This window comes from Oncorhynchus masou, chromosome 15 (genome assembly GCF_036934945.1).
Source record: "Oncorhynchus masou masou isolate Uvic2021 chromosome 15, UVic_Omas_1.1, whole genome shotgun sequence".
Lineage (NCBI taxonomy): Eukaryota > Metazoa > Chordata > Actinopteri > Salmoniformes > Salmonidae > Oncorhynchus > Oncorhynchus masou.
Window position 1 is genome coordinate 47,360,235 of NC_088226.1, and position 17,389 is coordinate 47,377,623.

Below are 17,389 nucleotides of genomic sequence, written 5' to 3' on the forward strand. Positions count from 1 at the left end.
GTATTCTACCGAAGGCCTATCCTATTTAACTATTGCTGTACATATTATATTCTTCAGATATACTACATATTCTATCCATATACTGTCCAATCCACATATACAGTGGATTCGGAAAGTATTCAGGCCCCTTGACCTTTTCCACATTTTGTTAAGTTACAGCATTATTCTAAAATGGATTAAATTGTTTTTCCGCAACATTCTAAACACAATACACCATAATGACAAAGCAAAAAGAGGTTTTTAGAAATGCTTGCAAATGTATTGTTGAAGCGATTACAGCCTCGAGTCTTCTTGGGTATGACACTACAAGCTTGGCACACCTGTACTTGGAGAGTTTCTCCCATTCGTCTCTGCAGATCCTCTCAAGCTCTGTCAGGTTGGATGGGGAGCGTCGCTGCACAGCTATTTACAGGTCTCTCCAGAGATGTTAGATCGGGCTAACGTCCAGGCTATGGCTGGGCCACTCAAGGACATTCCGAAGTCACTCCTACGTTGTCTTGGCTGTGTGATTAGGGTCATTGTCCTGTTGGAAGATGAACCGCCCCAGTTTAAGGTCCTGAATGCTCTGGAGCAAGTTTTCATCAATGATCTCTCTGTACTTTGCTCCATTCATTTTCCCCTCGATCCTGACAAGTCTCCCAGTCCCTGTCGCTGAAAAACTTTCCCACAGCATGATGCTGCCATCAACATGCTTCACCGTAGGGATGGTGCCAGGTTTCCTCCAGACGTGACACTTGACATTCAGGACAAAGAGTTCAATCTTGGTTTCATCAGACCAAAGAATCTTGTTTCTCAGGGTCTGAGAGTCTATTAGGGGGGATTTTTTTAAAGTCCAGGCTATGGCTGGGCCACTCAAGGACATTCCGAAGCCACTCCTACGTTGTCTTGGCTGTGTGATTAGGGTCAGTCCCTGTCACAGGTTTCCTCCAGACGTGACACTTGACATTCAGAACAAAGAGTTCAATCTTGGTTTCATCAGACCAAAGAATCTTGTTTCTCATGGTCTGAGAGTCCATTAGGGGGGCTTTGGGCAAACTCCAAGCAGGCTGTCATGTGCCTTTTACTGAGGAGTGGCTTCCATCTGGCCACTCTACCATAAAGGCCAGATTGTTGGAGTGCTGCAGAGATGGTTGTCCTTCTGGAAGGTTCTCCCATCTCCACAGAGGAACTCTAGAGCTCTGTTAGAGTGACCATCGGGTTCTTAGTCACCTCCCTTACCAAGGCCCTTCTCCCCTGATTGCTCAGTTTGGCAGGGCGGCCAGTTCTAGGGAGAGTCTTGGAGGTTCCAAACTTCTTCCATTTAAGAATGATGGAGGCCACTATGTTCTTGGGGACCTTCAATACTGAAGAAATGTTTTGGTACCCAGACCTGTGCCTCGACACAATCCTGTCTCGGAGCTCTACAGACAATTCCGTCGACCTCATGGCTTGGTTTCTGCTCTGACATGCACTGCCAACTGTGGGACCTTATATAGACAGGTGTGTGCCTTACCAAATCATGTCCAATCAATTGAATTTCCCACAGGTGGACTCAAATCAAGTTGTAGAAACATCTCAAGGATCATCAATGGAAACAGGATGCACCTGGGCTCAATTTCGAGTCTCATAGCAAAGGGTCTGAATACTTATGTTAGTAAGGTATTTCTGCTTTTTATTTGTTTAAATTCTTATATTGGCAAAAAACATCTAAAACCTGTTTTAGTTTTTTCATTAAATTATATTGTATGTAGATTGATGAGGAACATTTTTTATTTAATCCATTGTAGAATAAGGCTGTAACATAACAAAATGCACTGTATATATAAAAGTGTGGACACACCTACACATTCCAGGGCTTTTGTTTATTTTTACTATTTTCTACATTGAAGATTAATAGTGAAGACATCAAAACTATGCAATAACACATATGGAATCATGAGGTAACCAAAAAACTGTTAAACAAATCAAAATCTATTTTATATTTGACATTCTTCAAAGTAGCCACCTTTTACGCTGATGACAGCTTTGCACGCTCTTGGCATTCTGTCAACCAGAGAGAGAGAGGAGAGAGAGATAGAAATAAAAAGAGAGAGAAATAAAGAGAGAGGAGAAAGAGTGAGAAAAAGAAAGAGAGAATCCTCTAGGGATATGTTCATTCCTTTGGCCCAGCCAGCAAGCTCTCTCTTTCTTTCTTTAATAATTCTTTCACCCCCCCCTTCTGCCAGCAGAAGCTATCCTCTGGGACGTGTAAAAAAAAAAAAAAACGCCTCTCCAGTCCCCTCTGCCCCCCCTTTCCCCCTCCCCTCAGACGAATACATTATCTTTTGTGTTCCTGAATAAAGAGAAAATGCCAAAACAACAGCCACCTCTCTCCTCTCTACACAGCAGGACAAAGACTGAATAAAAACAGGAATTAAAATGTCATTTATGTACCTTTGTTTTACACTTCCTTCCAACGCAATTTAATGTCATACAGAGCATCTAATACCACTGGGATCTACCAGGGCACAGCACAGGATCTGTGTGTGTGTGTGTGTGTGGGGGGGGGGGAGGGGGGGTGCGCGCGCATGTGTCTCTGCGTGTGTGAGAGTATGTGTGTGTGTGTGTGTGTGTGGTACTGTCATGGGCAGGAGGTGGGGTACTTAGGGTTAAATGAGGATGTAGGAAAATTAGAGTTAATTAAAGTGTTATAATGTGATGTGACTCCTGTACACTAGGTCTCAGAGAGAGGGAGGAGGAGGAGAAGAGGGAGGAGGAGGAGGAAGAGGAGAAGTAGGAAGAGATGGGGGGGTGAGAGGGAGAGGAGGGGGAGGATAAAGAAGGGGAAGAAGATGGGGAGGTGGTGGGAAAAGGAGGGAAAAGACAGGGACAGTGTATTCCAGCTCTCTCTCCTCTCTCTCTCCCTCTGTAAAGTGGGGTGTAGTAGGCTAAATGTAAAATGAAGTAAAATGGCAACTGGTGTGACTGAGGGAGTGAATCTCCACTTCAAACGAGAGCCTCCCTGAAGCATCCCTATGGGCAGAGAGAGAGCAGAGAGAGAAAGAGGGAGAGTGGGTGAGAGATAGATAGATAGAGAAAAAGAGAGATTGTTAGTGTGTGGTGTGAATAAACGGTGAACCTTACAAAGAAGGCATCCATGCTACTACTACTATTTCCCTTCTCTCTTTCCCTTGCGCTCTCTCTCCCTACATTTTAGTCATTAGAATATTAAATCCATCTCTATCCCGCTCTCTCTTTTTCAATTCAAATGACAAGTTACATTGCATCAGACAGCAGGGTACATTAACAATTTAATTTGAATTGCAGTTTCTCTGATTCAATTTGGCATCCAGTCCCTGTTCAACTCAGCTCAACTCAGAGGAAGGGTGTCTGGCAACCTCTACTCGGAGTGGGGGGGGTCATCCAATTTCCAAACACTCACAAATACATTATGACCCCTCCTAGGGTGACCCTAGGGTGACAACAAATACGGTCTAATTGATTTCAATGGGTCTTTCTCCATTCTGATTGTTTTATACTGTTCAATTCTACTTCAACCAAATATAATTCTCTGCATTTACATGAATTTCTGCATTTCCTGCACTCATTTGAGATCATTTCCACTGTCACTGAGGGCTCCATGATATGGGCAATAAAACAAGGCCTTATTTTTAACCACATGTTGGAATTGCAATTTGACTGGCGATTTAGATCAAAACACTTGGATGAACTGTTGGAATCATGTAAATAGAATATTTATTCTAATGTTATAGTTAGAATATAAATAATAATGGGCAGTGTTGTTTGACATGACAGTGAATGAAAACGCCAGGGAGGAGTTATTGTGACAGGGTAGGAACGAAAAGCGATAGTCATTGTCTCCAAGGGGACACTATAAACTTTGGCTACATTAAATGTTTCTTCATGTAGCCAACATATTAATGATTCTCCTATTCCTTTTGGATTTAGAAGATACTGTTGCACAAACAACATGTTGATTTAGTCGTACACCAGCGCTGGTAACAGACTGTATTAGCTAGCTACGTTTGCTCTGACTCAGCACACTTATTAGCTGGCTAGCCAGCTAACTAGCGATTAGCATTAGCGGCTAACACGATTTAGCTGAAACTTGCTAAGAAAAGACAAACTAGCTGTTTGCATATATAAGAAACACAAACTAATTGTGTAATTATAGAACGCTTGTGGATTCATATTAAGAAACAACATGGTTGTCATCAACATTGTTACATGTGCTGCATTGATCATGCAGACTGAATGCAAGTGTCTCGTGGTCAAGCAACAACAAATGCGCTTCTTGAGTGACAGGGGGCGGGGCTTGGTCTGTGAGGAAAGTGGCATGGAGAGAGCAGTGAGTGATGACTCAAGTAGCAGTGTAAACAATAAAAAGGGATGTTACACACGGTATATCACATTTAACAAACCAAACATTGAAATACCTTAATAGCAGATAAAGTAAAAAACCATTCCGTATATCAATACCATAAAATACGCCCAGCCTAAAAGACACCCAAACTTCAGCATAGCAAAAAAATCTATAATACAATTGGATTCCACAGACAATCGAACGACAAAGAACATTATTTAGTAAAGTGTAGTTTTAGACAATCCTTAATACATTGAAATGATATGTGCATGAAACATTACACACACACACCCTCAGAGTAATTGCGGCTAAGAGCATGAATTTGCAAATTGCAGGAGAGAAGGCTGAGGCTCAGCTCAATAGTCCCTGCACAGTGTGTATATGTGTGTGTTAAAGAGTTAAGGAAGTCCAGTGATATTGTCCAGTGGTGTCTATTTGGCTACTCGAGTTTGAGGAATGGAGAGGTTGGGAGAGAGAGGGATGAAGAGGAAGGGATGGAGAGGCTGGGAGAGAGGGATATAGAGGAAGTTATGGAGAGGGATAGAGATGCTGGGAGAGAGGGATATAGAGGAAGTTATGGAGAGGGATAGAGATGCTGGGAGAGAGGGATATAGAGGAAGTTATGGAGAGGGATAGAGATGCTGGGAGAGAGGGATATAGAGGAAGTTATGGAGAGGGATAGAGATGCTGGGAGAGAGGGATATAGAGGAAGTTATGGAGAGGGATAGAGATGCTGGGAGAGAGGGATATAGAGGAAGTTATGGAGAGGGATAGAGATGCTGGGAGAGAGGGATATAGAGGAAGTTATGGAGAGGGATAGAGATGCTGGGAGAGAGGGATATAGAGGAAGTTATGGAGAGGGATAGAGATGCTGGGAGAGAGGGATATAGAGGAAGTTATGGAGAGGGATAGAGATGCTGGGAGAGAGGGATATAGAGGAAGTTATGGAGAGGGATAGAGATGCTGGGAGAGAGGGATATAGAGGAAGTTATGGAGAGGGATAGAGATGCTGGGAGAGAGGGATGGAGAGAGGGATGAAAAGGCAGGGATGGAGAGAGAGTGATGGAGAAGATGTGTGCTGCTGTTGCGGGTCCAGACAGTAATCCCGTGCAACAGACAGATTATGAGTATTTAATCTGATTACAGATTAGAATATAGTGAGATTAGCGGACTCTGGATATCCAGCTCTAATACCTGTTCTCTCTACTCCCCTGCTCAAATCCCTGCCACTGTCACACCCTGATCAGTTTCACCTGTTCTCGTTATTATCTCCACTCACTCCAGGTGTCGCTTGTTTTCCCCAGTGTATTTACCCCTGTGTTTCCTGTCTCTCTGTGCCAGTTCGTCTTGTATGTCCAAGCCTACCAGCGTTTTTCCCGCTTTCTTGCGTCGCCTTTTCACCTTTTTCTAGTCCTCCTGGTTTTGACCGTTGCCTGTTCTGGACTCTGTACCCACCAGCCTGACCATTCTGCCTGCCCTGACCTTGACCCCACCTGTACTCTGTACCTCCTGTACTAATCTGGTTATGACCTTTTGCCTGTCCATGACCATTCTCTTGCCTATTCCCTTTGGATTTATTAAACATCTTAAACTCCAACCATCTGCCTCCTGTGTCTGCATTTGGGTCTTGCCTAGTGCCCTGATAGTACGAACTGGCAATGACAGACCAGCAGACTTGGACCAGCTCCACCACACTGTCTCCCTGCAGGGAGCCACAATGAGGAGACATCAGGAGTTGCTACAGGGCCTTTTGAAAGGGCTCAGGTCCTTGCCGGAACACTATGACCATGGGTTAAAGGGTATTATGGAGCAAATCAGGGAGTTAGCTCAGACTGTCTGCTACCTCTGAAAAACCCAATCACCCAGAATTTTTTCCCCCCTATCTGTGCTGACTTTGTACAGCCTATCCCGACTCCCCGTGAAACCCACTTACCTCCTCCAGAGCGATATTCGGGGAATCCTGGTACCTTCCTGTTTTCTTTCTCAGTGCTGGCTTATTTTTGAGCTACAGCCATCTTCGTTTTCTTCAGACCGATCGACTATTGCATGAATAATTACGTTAATATTGGGAAGGGCGCTATCCTGGGCTATGGCAGTTTGGGAACAACAATCTGCCATTTGCGGTCATTTGGAAGAATTCATGGCAGTGGTGAGAAGTTTTTGAGAGTGCCTAGAATCCGGAGACTCATCAAATCAAATCAAAAATCAAATCAAATGTATTTGTCACATACACATGGTTAGCAGATGTTAATGCGAGTGTAGCGAATTGCTTGTGCTTCTAGTTCCGACAATACCTTCCTGCATGGATTATCTGAGGAGGTAAATGATAAACTAGCTCCTTGGGAACTGCCGGTGGGCCTCGACTCCCTTATCGCTTTAACCATTCAAATTGATGGACGCTTAAGGGAACGCAAGAGTGAGAGGAGGTCTGGTCTCAGGCACACTCGTGCACCCGATATGGCGCATTCACCTCCTATGGAATCTGGAAGTTTCCGAAGGCAGCTCTTCCAAGAGGAGTCGAAGCCACCCAAGCTCTTTCGTGTATCTCCTGAGCCTATGCAGTTGGGAAGAACTAGGCTATCAGTTTGAGAGCACTTACGGAGGATGAACCATAACTGAACCATAACTACTGTCTGTACTGTGGAGGGGCAGGACATTTTATAGCTACCTGCCCTATTAGGAAACCCTTGTCTTTAGTCGGTACCAGCACTATGGTGAGTCAGACTGGGAGTTCCCTAATTCCCATCACCCACCCACCCCTTTTTGTTCTTGTGCTGTGGGGAGACCAATCTAAGTCTCTCCAAGTGCTCATTGACTCTGGGGCTGATGAAAATCTTATGGATGCCACAATAGCTTCGGAGCTTGGTATTCCCACTCAGCCTCTCTCTGCCCATGGATGCTAGGGCACTGGAACGCCGTTCTATAGGGGAAGTCACCAATTGTACTGTGCCCTTTCAATTGCGGGTTTCTGGTAACCACAGTGAGACAATACAGTTCCTCCTCATTACATCTCCCCATGTTCTGGTTGTGTTAGGATTTTTCTGGCTCCAAAAGCACAATCCTGTAATTGACTGGACCACAAGCTCCATCCTGGGTTCGAGCCCATTTTGCCATTCCCACTGCCTTCAAGCAGCACAGCCTTCCTCAAGTCACCTTCCTTGGGATGTTAGCAAGACTGTGGATGTCTCTGCTATCCCCACAGAATACCATGACCTCCTGGAAGTGTTCAGCAAGGCACATGCTACTTCCCTTCCCCCGCACCGTCGCTATGATTGTGCCATTGATCTTCTCCCAGGCACTACACCTTGGGGTCAGAGATTGTATTCTCTGTCCGGACCAGACACCAAAGCTATGGAGGAGTACATAGAGGGGTTTCTGGTCACTGGGGTCGTCTATCAGTCTACATCTCCTGCCGGCACAAAATGTTTCTTTGTGGAGAAGAAGGACAAGACCCTGCATCCGTACATTGACTACCGGGGACTTCATGACATTACTGTCCAGAATCGTTACCCCCTACCTCTCCTCTCCTCGGAGATTGAACTTCTCCACGGGGCCACCATATTCTCCAAGTTGGACCTTCGAAATGCCTGTCACATGGTTCGGATACGCGAGGGGGATGAGTGGAAGACAGCTTTCAACACAGCCAATGGACATTATGAGTACCAGGTCATGCTATTTGGACTCCCCAACGCCCCCGCTGTTTTCCAGGCTTTGGTCAATGATGTGCTTCGGGACATGCTAAACCGGTTTGTGTTCGTGTACCTTGACGACATCCTGTTTTTTCCCCGATCTGCACAAGTACATGGTCTTCATGTCAGACAGGTTCTTCAGCGCCTCCTGGAGAACCAACCGTCCATGAAAGCAGAGAAGTGTGAGTTCCACCAGTCTACTATCACCTTTCTGGGATATGTCATTGTTGAAGGCAATGTTCAGATGGATCCTGGAAAGGTGATAACAGTGGTGGATTGGCCTGACATTTTGCCTGTCCATGACCACTCTCTTGCCTACCCCTTTGGATTTATTAAACATCTTAAACTCCAACCATCTGCCTCCTGTGTCTGCATTTGGGTCTCACCTGGTGTCATGACAGCCACAACTACACTGTCTCTTTGGTTTTGTCTAACGTTAGCCCGGGGGTGGCCAACCCACTTTCTGGAGAGTGGTCAGGCCTTTGCTCCAGCCCTGCTCCAGCACACTTGATTTGACTAATCAATGTCCAGATGAACAGCTCACACACACTAAAACATGAACACACACACTAAAACACAAACACTAAAATGCACACAATAAAACGCACACATTAATACACGAACACTAAAACATAAACATGAACAAAAACACTAAAACACACACACTAAAACACGAACACTAAAACACACACACTAAAACACACACACTAAAACACGAACACTAAAACACACACACTAAAACACACACACTAAAACACAAACACTAAAACACAAACACTAAAACACGAACACACACACTAAAACACACACTAAAACACAAACGCTAAAACACAAACACTAAAACACGAACACGAACACACACTAAAACACAAACACTAAAACACGAACACTAAAACACGAACACACACACTAAAACACGAACACTAAAACACGAACACGAACACACACTAAAACACAAACACACAAACTAAAACACAAACACTAAAACACGAACACACACACTAAAACACAAACACACAAACTAAAACACAAACACTAAAACACGAACACACACACTAAAACACAAACACTAAAACACGAACACACACACCAAAACACAAACACTAAAACACAAACACTAAAACACGAACATGAACACGAAAACACAAACACACAAACTAAAACACAAACACAAACACACACTAAAACACAAACACTAAAACACAAACACTAAAACACGAACACACACACTAAAACACAAACACACAAACTAAAACACAAACACTAAAACATGAACACACACCCTAAAACACAAACACTAAAACACAAACACACAAACTAAAACACAAACACTAAAACACGAACACACACACTAAAACACAAACACACAAACTAAAACACAAACACTAAAACACGAACACACACACTAAAACACAAACACTAAACACAAACACTAAAACACCAACACTAAAACACAAACACACAGACTAAAACACAAACACTAAAACACAAACACTAAAACACAAACACACACTAAAACACGAACACACACACTAAAACCCAAACACTAAAACACACACACTAAAACACGAACACTAAAACACAAACACACACACTAAAACACAAACACTAAAATACGAATACACACACTAAAACACAAACACTAAAATACGAATACGAACACACACACTAAAACACAAACACACACACTAAAACACAAACACTAAAATACGAATACGAACACACACACTAAAACACAAACACTAAAATACGAATACGAACACACACACTAAAACACGAACACACACACTAAAACATGAACACCAAAACACACACACTAAAACACACACACTAAAACACGAACACTAAAACACGAACACTAAAACACACACACTTAAAACACAAACACTAAAACACAAACACACACACACTAAAACACAAACACACAAACTAAAACACAAACACACACACTAAAACACGAACACACACACTAAAACACAAACACTAAAACACGAACACACACACTAAAACACAAACACTAAAACACAAACACACACACTAAAACACGAACACACACACTAAAACACAAACACTAAAATACGAACACACACACTAAAACACAAACACTAAAACACAAACACTAAAATACGAACACACACACTAAAACACAAACACTAAAATACGAACACTAAAACACAAACACTAAAACACACTAAAACACACACACTAAAACACGAACACACACACTAAAACATGAACACTAAAACACACACACTAAAACACACACACTAAAACACACACACACTAAAACATGAACAATAAAACACGAACACTAAAACACACAGACTAAAACACAAACACTAAAACACAAACACACAAACTAAAACACAAACACACACACTAAAACACAAACACTAAAACACAAACACACACACTAAAACACGAACACACACACTAAAACACGAACACTAAAACACACACACTAAAACACGAACACACACACTAAAACACGAACACTAAAACAGGAACACTAAAACACAAACACACACTAAAACACAAACACTAAAACACACACAAGCCAGGATCAATGGGAAGGACATCAAGCCAAAAAACAGTCAATTCCCTTCCTCCTCCATCACCTCCTCCCTTCCTCCTCCATCACCTCCTCCCTTCATTCACCTACCAGTTTATTTTCTTTCATCGACTCGCTACCTTCCTTCCCATTTCTTCCTTTCTCTCATTCTCCTACACTAGACACTAGAACACTGATACAGTTTCTCTCCATTGAAGTCAAGCCATGATTGAGGTAAAATCATAAAGCAGAGTTCTGTGTGTGTTCTTTTCAGAACTCAGCCCTATGGGAGAACTATACAGAACTCAGCCCTATGGGAGAACTGTACAGAACTCAGCCCTATTGGAGAACTATACAGAACTCAGCCCTATGGGAGAACTGTACAGAACTCAGCCCTATGGGAGAACTATACAGAACTCAGCCCTATGGGAGAACTGTACAGAACTCAGCCCTATGGGAGAACTATACAGAACTCAGCCCTATGGGAGAACTGTACAGAACTCAGCCCTATGGGAGAACTATACAGAACTCAGCCCTATGGGAGAACTGTACAGAACTCAGCCCTATGGGAGAACTATACAGAACTCAGCCCTATGGGAGAACTGTACAGAACTCAGCCCTATGGGAGAACTGTACAGAACTCAGCCCTATTGGAGAACTATACAGAACTCAGCCCTATGGGAGAACTGTACAGAACTCAGCCCTATGGGAGAACTATACAGAACTCAGCCCTATGGGAGAACTGTACAGAACTCAGCCCTATGGGAGAACTATACAGAACTCAGCCCTATGGGAGAACTGTACAGAACTCAGCCCTATGGGAGAACTATACAGAACTCAGCCCTATGGGAGAACTGTACAGAACTCAGCCCTATGGGAGAACTATACAGAACTCAGCCCTATGGGAGAACTGTACAGAACTCAGCCCTATGGGAGAACTGTACAGAACTCAGCCCTATGGGAGAACTGTACAGAACTCAGCCCTATGGGAGAACTGTACAGAACTCAGCCCTATGGGGGAACTGTACAGAACTCAGCCCTATGGGAGAACTATACAGAACTCAGCTCTATGGGAGAACTGTACAGAACTCAGCCCTATGGGTGAACTATACAGAACTCAGCCCTATGGGAGAACTGTACAGAACTCAGCCCTATGGGAGAACTGTACAGAACTCAGCCCTATGGGAGAACTGTACAGAACTCAGCCCTATGGGAGAACTGTACAGAACTCAGCCCTATGAGAGAACTATACAGACAGAATGTCCTTTATAGACAAACAAGTCCCCTGAAGGCCTTCTGAATACATTACAATTAATCACAAGGAGAGATAGACAGAGAGAGAGAGAGCGGGACATGGAGGGAGAGAGAGGGGGAGATGGAGGGAGAGAGGGGGTGGGAGAGAGCAGGAGATGGAGGGAGAGAGAGGGGGGGGGGTGGAGGGAGAGAGAGAGATGGAGGGGAGGGGGAGGGGAGAGAGAGAAAAAAGTGAGAGTGAGCCAAATTCGTTTTTTCTTTGAGGCTTTCTAGACAATGCTCTCTGGGTTTCTATGGTGACCTGAAGCTGCCTGCTGGGCCAATGAAGGCTGTAGTAAGAGGCCTCACATGCACAAGCACACACACACAAAGAGGAGAAAGACGGACCAGTAGTTGGAGGGTCGCTGGTTCAAATCCCAATGTGGCCGATCCAAGTGGGCCCTGAGAGGTGAGGAGACAAGTGGAAGGACTGAAACATCAGCAGACACGCACACATGCAGACACACACACACACACACACAGACAAACACACACACATACAAACAACACTTCACTAATAGCTAGCTGGCGCTGAATCCTCCACGATGGAACGCTAGAGGGTAGAAGAGAAAAAAACAGAGAGCAACGAAAAAGTGTAAAACCTGAACAAATGTTTTAACCACAATCAAAACAGGGTCTATATTCCCCACTTATGGTCCTTTCCTCAGACCTGCCAACATGGTAAAGACAGCCACAGACCCGCTGTAACTGTTCCCCGATTACATACTCATCAGTCACCACATTCCCCTGTCTCACACCCACACACAGCCTAACCCCGTGGCGACAGAGAAACGTTGGGTCTGCCTCCTGTCATATCCCATCACCCTCTAGTTCTCTTTACCAAGTGAGGAGTTGTGATGTGGACACAACGTGCGGTCCTGCACTGCACACCTCTCATTCTTCCAAACACACAAGCATGCATGCATGTGAACACACACACACACACACACACACACACACACAGTGGACTGAACAGGAACAGATGCAGCTATTCGTCTGCATGGGTGAAGAGTAAGTGGCCAGATTCTGCGAAGCACTAGAGCAAGACTGAGGAACAGCTATAGCTCTAGTGTGTGTGTGTGTGTGTGTGTGTGTGTGTGTGTGTGTGTGTGTGTGTGTGTGTGGAGCCGCTCTGTGATTAATGCGGCTTTCAGCTGCAGCGGAGCCTCGCACAGACAGACTGGGGTGTCCTTTCACAGGCTCTCCCTCTCCCTCTCCCTCTCTCCCTCTCCCTCTCCCTCTCCCTCCCTCTCCCTCCCTCTCCCTCTCCCTCTCTCCCTCTCCCTCTCCCTCTCCCTCTCCCTCCCTCTCCCTCTCCCTCTCTCCCTCTCCCTCTCCCTCTCCCTCCCTCTCCCTCTCCCTCTCTCCCTCTCCCTCTCCCTCTCCCTCCCTCTCCCTCCCTCTCCCTCTCCCTCCCTCTCCCTCTCCCTCCCTCCCTCCTCCCCTATCTTTCTCTCTCCTACCCTCTCTCTCTCCCTCTCCCTCTCCCTCTCTCTCCTCCCTCCTCCCCTATCTTTCTCTCCTACCCTCTCTCTCTCCCTCTCTCTCCCTCCCTCCTCCCTCCTCCCCTATCTTTCTCTCTCCTACCCTCTCTCTCTCCATCCAAACCTCTCTCCCTCCCTCCTCCCCTATCTTTCTCTCTCCTACCCTCTCTCTCTCCATCCAAACCTCTCTCCCTCCCTCCTCCCCTATCTTTCTCTCTCCTACCCTCTCTCTCTCCATCCAAACCTCTCTCCCTCTCTCCCTCCCTCCCTCCTCCCCTATCTTTCTCTCTCCTACCCTCTTTCTCTCCATCCAAACCTCTCTCCCTCCCTCCTCCCTTATCTTTCTCTCTCCTACCCTCTCTCTCTCCATCCAAACATCTCTCCCTCCCTCCACCCCTATCTTTCTCTCTCCCTAGTCTACCCTCTCTCTCTCCATCCAAACCTCTCTCCCTCTCTCCTCCCCTATCTTTCTCTCCCCCTAGCCTACCCTCTCTCTCTCCATCCAAACCTCTCTCCCTCTCTCTCCCTCCCTCCTCCCCTATCTTTCTCTCTCCCTAGCCTACCCTCTCTCTCTCCATCCAAACCTCTCTCCCTCTCTCTCTCCCTCCCTCCTCCCCTATCTTTCTCTCCCCCTAGCCTACCCTCTCTCTCTCCATCCAAACCTCTCTCCCTCTTTCTCCCTCCCTCCTCCCCTATCTTTCTCTCCCCCTCGCCTACCCTCTCTCTCCATCCAAACCTCTCCCCCTCTCTCTCCGCTAGCCCCTGACAGAGTAGTATTCATTACATTTCTCATCCAGTAGCTGATCAATATCAAAACAGCCCCAGTTACACTTCAACACATTCTTCTCATGACAGAATCCAGAATAGAGGTTATTCAATAGCCAGAGTTACAGAGAAAAATGAGAGAGAGGGAGAGAGAGAAAGAGAGAGAGAGAGAGACAGAGAGAGAGAGACAGAGAGAGAGAGAGACAGAGGGAGAGAGAGAGAGAGAGAGAGAGAGAGAGAGAGAGAGAGAGAGAGAAGAGGGGCTCCCCACCCACTAGGCACATATGTCAATTCAACTTCTATTCTACATTGGTTCAACGTCATCTCATTGAAATGACGTGGAAACAAAGTAGATTCAACCAGTGTGTGCCCAGTGGGTAACGTGGAGCGATTGAACACCGGGTAGAACACAAGCACTCAGTAACCCGACCACGTAGTGCTGACTGTCTTAATATGGAACTCTAGACGATTCGGCGAAATCTGATAATATCGTGGGGGAAAAATCTTCATATTTGAAGAAAAACAAGGAGTATGCGAGCACACGAGCACACATACACTCGGACACACACGCGCACAGAAAGATGTCAATGCAGCAAACCCCTACTGCTCTCTCCCTCTCCCTTTCTGCCGCGCGCCCCTACTGCTCTCTCCCTTTCTGCCGCGCGCCCCTACTGCTCTCTCCCTCTCCCTTTCTGCCGCACGTCCCTACTGCTCTCTCCCTTTCTGCCGCGCGCCCCTACTGCTCTCTCCCTTTCTGCCGCGCGCCCCTACTGCTCTCTCCCTCTCCCTTTCTGCCGTGCTCCCCTACTGCTCTCTCCCTCTCCCTTTCTGCTGCGCGCCCCTACTGCTCTCTCCCTCTCCCTTTCTGCCGTGCTCCCCTACTGCTCTCTCCCTCTCCCTTTCTGCCGCGCGCCCCTACTGCTCTCTCCCTTTCTGCTACGCGCCCCTACTGCTCTCTCCCTCTCCCTTTCTGCCGCACGTCCCTACTGCTCTCTCCCTTTCTGCCGCGCGCCCCTACTGCTCTCTCCCTTTCTGCCGCGCGCCCCTACTGCTCTCTCCCTCTCCCTTTCTGCCGTGCTCCCCTACTGCTCTCTCCCTCTCCCTTTCTGCTGCGCGCCCCTACTGCTCTCTCCCTCTCCCTTTCTGCCGCACGTCCCTACTGCTCTCTCCCTCTCCCTTTCTGCCGTACTCCCCTACTGCTCTCTCCCTCTCCCTTTCTGCCGTGCTCCCCTACTGCTCTCTCCCTCTCCCTTTCTGCCGCGCGCCCCTACTGCTCTCTCCCTTTCTGCTACGCGCCCCTACTGCTCTCTCCCTCTCCCTTTCTGCCGCGCGCCCCTACTGCTCTCTCCCTTTCTGCTACGCGCCCCTACTGCTCTCTCCCTCTCCCTTTCTGCCACACGTCCCTACTGCTCTCTCCCTCTCTGCCGCACGCCCCTACTGCTCTCTCCCTCGCGCCCCTATAGCTCTCTCCCTTTCTGCCACGCGTCCCTACTGCTCTCTCCCTCTCTGCCACGCGCCTCTACTGCTCTCTCCCTCTCCCTCTCTGCCGCCCGCCCCTACTGCTCTCTCCCTCTCCCTTTCTGCCACACGCCCCTACTGCTCTCTCCCTCTCCCTTTCTGCCTGCGCCCCTACTGCTCTCTCCCTCTCCCTTTCTGCTGCGCGCCCCTACTGCTCTCTCCCTCTCCCTTTCTGCCGGCGCCCCTACTGCTCTCTCCCTCTCCCTTTCTGCCGGCGCCCCTACTGCTCTCTCCCTCTCCCTTTCTGCCGCGCGCCCCTACTGCTCTCTCCCTCTCCCTTTCTGCCGGCGCCCCTACTGCTCTCTCCCTCTCCCTTTCTGCCGGCGCCCCTACTGCTCTCTCCCTCTCCCTTTCTGCCGCGTGCCCCTACTGCTCTCTCCCTCTCCCTTTCTGCCGCGCGCACGCTCACATCGAGAAAGTCCTTGCCACACACTGAAAAAGCCTGTCGACTACTTGTATGCTTTCTTTTCCCACCCATCAAACCCCGATGCAGCAGCAGTGATTTGGATTTTACAGCCTGTCTGTCCGGTAAACATCCGATCCACAAACACCTTTCATGTACCATCGTGACTAGCCCATAACTCAATGTACTGCCTGAATCTCAAGTCAGAACAGTTATTGTTAGTCGTAACATTCTGCAGCGATAGGCCTACTTTGACTGCGTAAAACTAAAGCGTTCATGTCGACCAAATGCCTTTTCATCACTGGTTTACCTTCTAACTGCCGGTCCGAGATTGAGTAGGCAGGCTACCGTTAGTCCCCATTCTGCTGCGAGTTTACGATCCAACAACCATCCCCGTTATTCCCAGATATTGACAACATCCACAAACAAGGTTTTAGAAACTGCGGTAATCCAGTTTCCTATCCCGGACAGAGTGATTGACCCCGGGCTACATCCTTCCACTTCCCCGGTAAAAAAAAAACTGTCAGAATTTCAGCGCGTATTTCCCGTTCTTCTCGCCCCCCTTCTTTCACTCTTTATTTCTCTCCCCTTTCCTCCGTACGGCTCCCGCTGAAGTTGCCTAGTTACCTCTCTCTGTTGGGTGGCTCAGGCCGCCGGACTGACAGCCAATCAGAAAGCAGAGTGCGTGTTAACCCATTTTCTGCTGGGCTGTCCTGATTTCAGTAGAAGGAGCGGAGGGGAGGGTGGAGTTAGAAATAATATCAACTATAAAAAACCAAGTTGCGCAAGAAAATATTAAAGGAAATGGAGAGAGAGAGAGAGGGAGATACACACAGAGAGAGAGAGAGGGGAGATACACACAGAGAGAGAGAGAGAGAGAGAGAGAGAGAGAGAGAGAGAGAGAGAGAGAGAGATACACAGAGAGAGAGAGAGAGAGAGAGGGGAGATACACACACAGAGAGAGAGAGAGAGAGAGAGAGAGAGAGATACACAGAGAGAGAGAGAGAGAGAGAGAGAGAGAGAGAGAGAAAGAGGGAGATACACAGAGAGAGAGAGACGGACTATGAGGAGGGAGGAAGGTTGAATGGAGGAGGATTTAAAAACAGACATTAATGTCAAAACAACCCTAGAAAGAATCATCTGAATGTGTCCAATATGTTGAGTTTAGTGGGATGTATTGGGTAACTGTGTGTGTGTGTGTGGGGGGGGATAATCACAGTTGACTGATGGACAAATGATGCATTAGTAGTATATTCAGGCCAGACTTTACATAGATGTAGAGCTACATCTCTCTCTCTCTTTCTTAGACACATTTTCAGTCGGCTACTTTTTCCACTTAAGTGA

At 46.7% G+C, this 17,389-nt stretch overlaps 1 protein-coding gene across 1 annotated transcript in view; it reads right to left on the reverse strand.

The window, feature by feature from the left end:
* LOC135556344 (disabled homolog 1-like) overlaps positions 1-16,632 on the reverse strand; it is an 85,342-nt gene extending 68,710 nt beyond the window's left edge. The window contains exon 1 of the mRNA XM_064989475.1: positions 16,356-16,632. The gene's annotated coding sequence lies outside the window, so the exon portion shown is untranslated. The remainder of the gene's footprint in view (positions 1-16,355) is intronic.
* Positions 16,633-17,389: the final 757 nt, after the last annotated feature.